We start from the raw sequence: 11,367 nt of genomic DNA on the forward strand, positions 1-11,367 counted from the left end.
TAATTATGGAAAACGCAAAATTATAGACATGGAAAACTGATCAGAAGTCAGAGTTAAATAAATTGTCTACATAGAAGACCCATATATATTTGTGGATTATACACCTTATCATTTCCACATTTTTTGTTGAAATTATTTTTTCTTCATTTAATTGCTTTTGTACATTTGTCAAAATTCAATCACTTATGTCTATTTTGAGGCTCTCTATCGTATTCCATTGATCTACCTGTGACCATTATCAAACATTCTTGATTCTTTTAGCTTTAAATTATGAAATCAGGTAGCGTGATTTTCTCTGAATTTAGTTTTTCTTTTCAGAAATATTTTGGCTATTCTACCTTTGTTTTTCCATTTAAAAATTAGAATCAAATTCTCTGTATCTACACACAAAAAGTTTTCTGTGATTTCGACCTAACTTGAATTGAATCTATGGAACAAATGAGGAAAAATCGACATCTTAACAATATTGAGATTTCCAATCCATGAGTATGCTATATATCTCCATTTATTTAGATCTTCATTGATTTCTTTCATCGGTGTTTTATAGTTTTCTGTATAAAATTTCCACACATATTCTGTTTGCTTTATTTATAAATACTTAAATCTTTAATGCTGTTATACATGATATTGTATTCAAATCCCTATTGGTTATTTTTAGTATATAAGAATACAGCTGACTTTTATATATTGTTCTTATGTTCTGTGACCTTGCCAAACACACCTAAATTGTTAAATATATTAGCTCTGTTTTCATAATATCCTCTTAACTTCCTAATGTCTGTCTGATCTGTAGTGATGTCATTTTTTTATTCCTTAAGCATAATTTGTTTCTTTTTTTATCAGTCTTCTTAGGGTTTATCATTTTACTAATCTCTTCAATGAATTGACTGTGGATTGTTGGTTTCTCAATTGAACATTGCTTTTATATTTTTACCGTCATCTTGGTAATTCTTACTGTATTTTTAGTCTCTGATTTATTGTTTGTTTTTAAACTTTTAGATATATATTTAAAATTTGATCTTCAGCGTTTATTCCCTTTTTTTAAACATTTATTTGCTTTTGAGAGACAGGGAGACAGAGCAAGAGCAGGGAATGAGACACAGAATCTGAAGCAGAAGCAGGCTCCAGGCTCTGAGCTGTCATCACAGCTCTAACCCACGACCCATGAGATCATGACCTGAGCCGAATCTGGATGCTCAAACAACTGAGCCACCCAGGCACCCCATTATTCTTCTTAATATACACATTTTGTATTATGGATTTTCTGCTAAATTCTTCACTGTAGCCTACAAATTTTAGTTTGTCTTGTGAGCTAATTTTATGTGCCTATTAAAAATCCAACGCAATTCCAAAGATTCATTCCTGGGAAATTTCAGTATTAAAAGTCAAGGAGGTCAGAAAGAACCAGCAAATAAGTCTCAGAATTCATGGCCAGTGACATCTATGGGAAACCAGAAGCCTGTGGTGTACTAGAAGTCGTGATTTTTAAGAGAAACTCCACTACTCTCATCAAACAGTTGATAACTTTTTTTTTCTGCTTATATCTGTGTTGAATCTGTGATTTGATTTGACTAATAGAATTTTACAAAATTGATCATGTCTGGCTTTTGAAGTTTTGTTTTAAAACATTTGAAATGTATTTTCATGGTCTTTAAATATTTGCTTTTGGACCATGGCCTTGAGACCACTAATGTGTAAGGAGGCAATATATGAGCTTAATTCAGTCTATGGAAGATTCCAGGTGACACCGCCAGGAGAACCACTGAATTAAACCATAAAGTCTTGAAGAATAACTTTTTTTTTCTTGTTTAAAGCCACTTAATTCTGGGCTCCTCCCCCACAGAAATAAATAACTGAAGAACTAATGAAGAAAATGCTTCATATAAAAATATCACGTGTCAGTATTTCTTCTTCAGTCAAAAAAGTTGATTTTGAGATTTGTGAAATTGATTTAGTAATTCAGCATTCATTAGTTTCTTAAAAAGAAAAAAATTGAGATATGATAAAGAATTGTAGGAAATAAATTATTGGCATCAATAACAATTCTCTGGATAAATTATCTTAAAAGATCACTGGAGTAAGTGGCAATGGCTGGAAAATAAAATGGAATGAGACATTTTTTTCTCTGAGATTATAGAGTTATTACAGGGTATTGTACGCTATTAGAAATATAACAATAAAAAAGGAGGAGACTGATAATGCAGGAAAGAGAAAGAATTGTTAGAGTGATACCTTTGTGGGGAACATAGAAATAGGTGATCACTGGGAATATAGTTCATAACTGGACAGTTTGCCCTTGGTTACGAGTGAATAATTCATTAGTGGCTGGTGCAGGGAATCAGAATATACGAGTATGAGTTCAAGTGCCTGGGAAGTTGTGGCAGTGAGAAATTGGGGATGCAGAGTCTGTCAGTTTCTTTCCCTGGAATTTCTTTTGTCTTATGAAATAGAATATAAGGTCATTAATAGAGAGTCAAGATGGTGAGCATTTGGAAGTTTGAGGAAAACATATTGCAGATGAGGTTTCTGGTTTTTTGTCTTTTTTTGTTTGTTTGTTTAGTTTTTTTGTTGTGTTTTTTTTTTTTTTTTGAAAGTGAGAATACACTAAGAAGTGCATTGAGCATTAACATATCACTTTTAGGTAGTATATTTTAGTATCTGAAGGACAATTTTACACTAGTCTATTATGTTTCTTAATATTGCTTATAGTAAAAACTCACGTGTGTCTTTAGTTTATGTATGTATATTCCTGAGTTTACCATAAAGTAACTGTGGCTTCCTTGTTTCCCATTGAAGGTGGGAATTTTTTTTTTTTTTTCAAATTCACTATTTGGAGATTCAGTAGCACTTTTAAGACTCTGGATTGGGAAACGGTCTCATTTTAATTATGTATGTGACAGGGGCGCCTGGATGGCTCAGTCGGTTAAGCATCCAACTTTGGCTCAGGTCATGATCTCACAGTTCATGAGTTCCATCCCTGTGACAGTCTCTGTGTTGACAGCACAGAGCCTGGAACCTGCTTCGGATTCTGTTTCCCTTTTTCTCTGCCCCTCCCCCCCCACACTCTGTCTCTCTGTCTCTCTCTCTCAAAAGTAAAAATAAACACTTTTTTCAAAAAATCGTGTACGTGACAGTAAAACCTGGATCACTGTACGAACTTAGCCCTGAAACTTTTAGGTCCTAGATTATTGAAAATATTCCATGGTCAATTACCCTCCCAGGAACACGATAGCATCTGTTTATAGGATTCCAACATCCTCGTGGTTTCTCTGTTGCCTCCTGAGGTTTCCTCAGAGCCAGCTGCAAGGCTATCTATGTTTGTGAGAAGCTGTTTGTTATATTTTATGTAGCATCCCTAGGTATTTTTAGTAGGAGAGTTTTCATGTTATTTTGCCAGCCATTTTGCCAGAAACAGAAATGTTGTGTGTTTGTGTGTGATCTTGGGAAATTTACATTATGTTTTGAGCCACTGTTTCTTAACCAATAATATACAGATCATAAAATGAGCCACATAGAGATGTTGTGAAGATTATTAAGCAAGGTGAAGCCTGAAGAAAGATAAGCTGTTCATTAAATGTTGGTTTATTTTCTTCTCAAGATTTCATTCCCTATGGTTATATGCAGTGGTCAATACGTAATTACTAGTGTGAACTGTATTATGTAAGTAGCAAATGAAGAAAACTCTTCAAAATTGCAGACATGTCTTCTTTTCTCCAAAACGTAATAGACTTATCACAATATGACTTACAAATCAGTCATGAAATACTTTTAGATGTAACTTGTAATTAGATGTAATCATTTTTAAAATTCATGCTTGCAAAAGTAGTCAACCTAGGTGACTTTTTCAGGTGCAGAGAAACTGGAGCCAGTGAGATAGAGATGCCTATTATCGTCACATCATGCCGAATACCTGCTGTGCAATTGTCAAATTGATTTACAATGTAAGAATGAGAGCTACACAATGAACATCCAACCCTTGAAGTTAAGAAAGATTTGGTCACATTACCCTAATATATTCATAAAGCTTTACTTTAGATTTTATCTCAAAATACAATGAAGAGTATAATGATATTTTTAAGAACTTGATCCTGTGTTGAAGCTTCTTTATTACATTTACATAATTTGGAGTGATAATTTTTTTTTTCAGACACCAAATTTATCACCTCCAATTTGCAATCTGGAAATCAATAGTGTTCTCTTGGCACCGCCTAGCCTCAGAAGCAATTAAACATTTGGAATTTAAGCTTAGTCTAAAATTGTGGTGACAAGTAACTTGGCCACATCTGGCCTAGAACCTGCAGCCAACAATCACAAGAACATGCTTGTAAGGAAAGAGATCGGATATGATTAAAATGCAAGACAAATTGGCAGCCAAGCTATTTAGTTATTGTACGGAGAAATATAATTTTAAATAAGTATTTTTGTCTCCCTAATTCATCTTGAAAAAAATCAAAAGTGAGGGGAAAACATGACTGTGCATTCTCACAAATTGCAAATGTCACCAAAAATAATAAAAACAACTTGGTCTATAGCCCAATAGTAAGTGTGGAATAAATATGCTCAAATAAATTACTAGCTAATTTATTTAATGCTTTGTTACATAGACGATAATTAACTTCAAAATGTGAATTGGTCATTATTTCATTTAAATTTGAGAAAGGTTAGTAACTGTTGTATGTAAGGCACGAATACTTCATGTTTTGCGTGTGGTAGTTCATTTAGTCCACACAACGAACCTATGAGTTATACACTAAGGCATAGAAAATCAAGTAACGCATCCAAGTTTATACAACTCATAATCACAGAGTCAATATGTGATGCTGGGAAGTGTGACACTAGTTCTTTTCTTTATTATTAAAAAGTATTTAATGTTTATTTACTTTTGAGAGTGAGAGAGAGCCACTGCGAGTGTAGGAGGGGCAGAGAGGGAGGGAGACACAGAATCTGAAACAGGCTCCAGACTGTCAGCACACAGCCCAGCGTGGGACTCAAACTCATGAACCTGTGAGATCATGACCTAAGCCCACGTCAGATGCCTAACTGACTGAGCCTCCCAGGTGCCGCTATACTAGTTCTTTACTTACTGTCTTTATACAAAAAAGGAGATACAAAAAGATTAATATCACAGAGAGATGGGCATAATGTTTTGACTAAAAATGATGTTTCTAACATTGTGTGTTGTGTGTTTCTATGGTGTGTGTGTGTGTGTGTGTGTGTGTGCTCTTGTCCAAACAGTTGCTTGCTGGAGATCAGATTTGAGTGAGAAAGTCTTTCTTTATATATACTGAAGGACGGATGTAAAAAAGAAACGCAGTGTGCTTGGTGCAACATTATATGAACTTAATTGTGCCGTTGTACATGCGATAGTGCCTTAGATTAAGGAAAACCAACTGCAGGAAGTGTAGTGTCACATGTTGAAATTGCCTTTCCATCTGTGAGTCTGGCACATGCCCTTGAAACATGATGAAGTTTTTCTGAGTAACAAGGTTTCAACTGTCAATCACTCTGTAAAGAGTTTTATACTGAAGCAAGACATATGGAAAGAAAGACTTTCTTCCTGACACCTGTATGTATACCTGTAGAGCTAAGGCTCCTTCCTAGCAATCCACCAATGCCAGCCGCCTTCATGGATACGGGTCTTTTTAATTTTTATTTATTTATTTTTTAGAGAGAGAGAGAGAACACAAGCAAGGGAGGGACAGAGAGAGGGAGACATAGACTCCAGGCTCTAAGCTGTCAGTACAGAGCCCGACACAGGGCTCGAACCCACAAACAGTGAGATCATGACCTGAGCTGAAGTTGGACAGTCACCGGACTGAGCCACCCAGGTGCCCCCTGATACGGGTCTTTTTTTTTTTTTTTTCCAAATTTTTTAAATGTTTATTTATTTTGAGACAGAGGGAAACAGAGCATGAGTGGGGGAGGAGCAGAGAGAGAGAAGAAGACACAGAATGTGAAGCAGGCTCCAGGCTCTGAGCTGTCAGCACAGAGCCCGATAGGGGGCCCTAACGCGCAAACCACAAAATCATGACCCCAGCCAAAGTAGATGCTTAACAGACTGAGCCACCCAGGCCGCCCCATATGGGTCTTTTTAAATTGCTCCTATTGGCTTAAGTGGTGAGAGAGAGACTGAGAGCGAGAAATTTTGTGATCCGGAGATCCAACTTCGGTTCCAGGAGTGGTTGTTTCTAAGGATATTTGTAAGCAATCCTTTAATTTGCTTGTTTGCATCGTATGTTCAGTCATATTCTCCACCACCAGAGGCAGCAGTTTCCCCTCTGAGTTTGGAGGGACACCTTAGCCTCTGTAGCATGCGGAAGCATGAACCAAAAGACACTGGTGATAGAGTGGGAGCAAAGCAAAGCACTAGAAGGTCTATTCGCTTACAAACTCCGACGAATCTAAAGGAATGTTTTGAGGCAACTGATTTTAGGTCATTACGCTAACCGGTAGACTCAACATAAAAGGTTTATGTCTTTAATAAAATCAGTATAACTATCTCGGTACTTACGGTTTTTAAAGATCCTTGACATATGTATTAAACACAAATAATAAAGCTGAAAGCCATAAAATTTAAATGACAATACAAAGGCACACAAACAGTTTAAGTTAGTTATAAAGCTTCAGAAGGTTGGCAGTACTTTTACCCGTGGCCATACATTATGACCAACATTACCTAAGTTTGGATCTCTGCTGTGGTAGCAGCTGGTGAATTAATAAATGTAGCATTGGAACTTCAGTCAATAAGAACTACAAATGTCTGTCAATTCTGAGTTTGAGCTTCACTTACCGCCCAGCAGGGCAGAAGGGGGAGTATAGCCACTGACTGTTTACATCAATATCTCAGAATGATAAAGCACTTTATTTTTATTTTGCTTTTAAAAATCTCCAGGAGTCAATTTTATTTTCCATTTTGCACAATGCATCATTCCAGGATCAATTTTGAGTGTTTAAAAAAAGCATTTTAGACTAAATACAAATTCTAGTGGGCTTTGAAAGTACTTGTTGAATTTCACTAGATTTTAGTAAGAGCACATCGTGTATGTTTCATTATAGAACTTGTATTATGGCATTTCATGAATTACAATAGTTGTCTCTCTCAATATCATTCCTTTCATTGTTCGGTGTGCCTTCAAATCAAATGGGAGACCTCTAGATGTAACTGACTAATGCAAGATGTCACAAAGGCTCAAAACTCTGGGCCATGCTTTGGACCACTGGATGGGCCAGATTGTAGTCAGTGGTGTGTAAAGGACAAATAAAAACATACGGATTCAAACAGACATGGTTTTGAACCCCAATGTTTCAATTATCTAGCTAGGAGACATTGAAAAAAAAAATAACTTCAACAACATGAAATTCAACTGGTCCCTCTAATAGCCTAGAGTAATTCTAACTTTAAACATAGGACTTCTATCAGTTAATATTGCTGCAAAGCAAGTTATCTGGTAAGTTAAAGGCTTGAAACAACAATCATTTAATTAGCTCTTATTCTGTGGGTAAACTGGTGATTTGGTGGGTCTACGTTGGCTGTTCTGGGTGTGGCTGATCTAGAATGATCTCACATGTCTGCACTTCGCTGATCTGTCTGGAGAAGCAGGAGCCTCGGGCTCTCATCTTCTAGGAGGTCAGCTCGGGTTATACACATGATGATGGAAAAATTCCCAGAAGCAAGAGAGGGCCAGTCTTAATGTGCAAGCATTTTAACAAAATGCTTTAGTCTGGGATGCTAATGTCCCATTGGCCAAAGTAAGACCCATGGCCTGGTGCAAAAAATGTGGAGAAATAAACTCCCCTTCTTTTACAGGGTCACTTTAACAGCTTTGAAGAATTTGTGGCCTTTTCCTTTTTGTTTTTTGGTTTTTTTTTAGTTTCCAACAAAGCTGTTTTGAATATTAGTGAAAATGAAGGCCAAGTTTTTATCATGTGATAATAACTAAATACATGTAATTGTTAATGTTGTTTATCAATCATTCATCTTACCATCCTATGATTTAACATTTATTAAGAAAATACAGTAGGTAAGCCTCTTCCAATTACAATCACAATGAATAATAGGTTTGAGCATAAGCCTTTGGATACTTGTTTGAGTATTCCTGAAGAACAGTTATTGATCATTGTGAGAAGTTTATTTATAATTTTTTAAATATTTACTTATTTTTGAGAGAAAGAGAGTGAGAATGAGTGGGGTAAGAGCAGAGAGAGAGGGAGACACAGAACTTAAAGTGGGCTCCAGGCTCTGCGCTGTCAACACAGAGCCCCATGCAAAGGGCTGAACTCACGAACCGTGAGATGATGACCTGAGTTGAAGTCAGACACTAAACTGACTGAGCCACCCAGGCACTCCTGTGAGAAGTTATTATTAAATGAGGGTCATAGAACAGAGATCTTTCTTTGATCTCAATGATTTTCCAATATTTTACTCTTCCTTCTGAAGACTTGTCTATTTACCTTTGGAATCGTGATTACCAAGTATTCAGAAATTTCCTAAATCATGATTAAAGAATTATTTCCAGAATACTGAAAGTTCTAGTGATTTAAAACTGTAATCTTTGGGGCACCTAGGTGGCTCAGTCGGTTAAGCATCCAACTTCAGCTCGGGTTGTGATCTCGTGGTCCATGGGTCAAGCCCCGCATCGAGCTCTGTGCTGACAGCTAGTTCAGAGCCTGGAGCCTGCTTCAGATTCTGCATCTCCCTCTCGCTCTGACCCTCCCTTGCTCATGCTCTCTCTTTCTCTCTCAGAAATAAATTTAAAAAACAATAAAAAATTTTTAAATTGTAATCTTCATCATGACTTTCACTCTTCTGAATCAATGGCATTTATTTCACATTAAAACCTCAAACTATAAGCTACAAATGAAAAATATTTGATGATATATCATCAAATGAGAAGATGTCCCTAGCGTGAATGATATACTCTTTCCCTGTGTAATCTCATCTGAGGTTTCATGTCTGTAAGGCTTCACGTCTGTAAATACTAGCTATAGACTGTGGATTTCCACATTTTAACTGCAGTGTGGACATCTCTCCTGAACTCCAGATTTGCCTGACCACACTGGGCTATGTTTGGCTTATGCTATAAACCAATTAGAATATCAACACATAAAAGACCCTGAGTGTGCCTCACTCATCTTTATTTCCATTGCAATACAACACTATTAAGGACTCAGTCAATACACCACAGTACATAAAATGCTAAGCAAAAGTAGTTGAAATGAAAATCACCAGAGGAAACTTCCCTCCAAATCCTTTCACCTCAGTGGTTTGAGCGACTTCTCTGTAACTTTGAACACCATTCCAATACCATCTAAAGTGACATTTCCTAAACTTGGCTTAGAATTCTGTCTGTCATACCATATTGGCTCTAGCAACTCTCAGAACTTAATCTCTGATTTTGCCAAGGACTGTTCTGCACCTGGGTTCTCCTCATGCAGCCAGGAGACCAGATGCAAGGAGGCATCTTGGCCGGGTTCATGTTGGGTTGGCTAGAGAATCAATATTCTTTTCTGTGATGTTTATTGTATACAGAAATGTTAGTTCTTCCTTCTCTTTTGTGGGCAAATTGTTGTACTTTTGTACTTTGGGTTGATGTTTAAATAATGATATTAATGCTGGATGCATTCAGCCACTCTCTCCATTTGTATTTTAATGAATGAATATTAACCACATCACAAGTTAGTTGTGAGGATTATAGACAGATTAGATTCTGTATGTAGCATTCTTCCTAAACTGATAAAGTATGTATAAACGTTAGCTCCGAATTCATCCCATAAATTCCTCTGAAATAACTTCACTGCATTAGTCAATTTCTGCATGCTGAGGAGACCCAAAATTAAGAAAATAAATAAATAAATAAATAAATAAATAAATAAACTATATCCCTTTCTTTCAAGGGACTTGTGGTCTAATGATTCATTAAATAGCCTTAAATATCTCTTGCATGCATTCAATACTTTAGATTCTTTACAGTGCTTTCATATGCATTAGCTCATGAGTCCTTCATAACAAACCAGTGAGGTAGACAGAACAGTAATTATTTCTCCCATTTAAAAAAAAGGTAATTGCTCACTAAGGTGGTAAAATGTCACACTTAAGTTTATAGACTTTTAGAATATTGGATTTCTGTGAAATAGACCAGTGTTTTTCCAGCAGAGAAGATACATTTCATAAGAGGAAAATTGACTTTCACTTGAAAAAATGCCTTAATGTATGGATAATCTGAACAAGATTATACTGTTGAAGAAGAAATAAAAACAGTAATAACAAAAGTCGTCTTTTTAAATATCAGAATTATCTTCTATATCTAATTTGATCATGCTTATATTTATGCCTAACCCTAAACAATGATTTGTTTCTATGTCTCCCATCAAAAACATTAAGAAAAAAATACCATACATGGAAAGGAAGTAGGATTTAAGTTGAACAGCTATATATTAAAATTCCATTTCATTCATTTATTAGTGTGTGATCTTGAGTGAATTACATATCTTTTCTGTGCATTGATTCATATCTTTGGAAATGAAACTACATCTAACCTGGAGAAACTTGATTTATTCAAAACAGAGGCAAATAGTATTCACTCAAACAATTCAGAATTTTCCTAATTCCTTTCTCCCACCTCTTTATAACTTCACCTTTACTTTATTTTATTTTATTTAAGTTTATTTATTTATTTTGACAGAGAAGGAGAGGGAGAGGGAGGGAGAGAGAGAGTAGGGGAGGGAAAGAGAGAGAGAGAGGGAAAGAGAGAATCCCAAGCAGGCTTTGTCAGGGCAGAGCCCTATGTGGGGCTCGACCTCACAAACCTGTGAGATGGTGGCATGAGTCGAAATCAAGAGTTGGATGCACAACAACTGACTGAGACCCACCCCCACCCCGATGCCCCTTACCCTTACTTTAAATATATAAAGAATTTGTCCTGAAGAAAATAACACTAGCATTCTTCACAGAGCTAGAACAAACAATCGTAAAAATTGTCTGAAACCAGAAAAGACCCCGGATAGCCAAAGCAATCCTGAAAAAGAAAAGCAAAGCTGGAGGCATCACAAGCCCAGACTGCAAGCTGTATTACAAAGCTGTAATCATCAAGACAGTATGGTACTGGCACAAAAACAGACACTCAGATCAATGGAACACAATAGAGAACTCCAAAATGGACCCACAAATGTATGGCCAACTAATTTTCAACAAAGCAGGAAAGAATATCCAATGGAATGAAGAGTGTCTTAGCAAATGGTGTTGGGAAAACTGGACAGCAGCGTGCAGAAGAATGAACATAGGACCACTTTCTTACACCACACACAAAAATAAACTCAAAATGGATGAAAGACCTAAACATAAGACAGGGAGCCATCAAAATCCTCCAG

Source organism: Hyaena hyaena, unplaced genomic scaffold (genome assembly GCF_003009895.1).
Source record: "Hyaena hyaena isolate Hyena2069 unplaced genomic scaffold, ASM300989v1 scaffold_792, whole genome shotgun sequence".
Classification (NCBI taxonomy): Eukaryota; Metazoa; Chordata; class Mammalia; order Carnivora; family Hyaenidae; genus Hyaena; species Hyaena hyaena.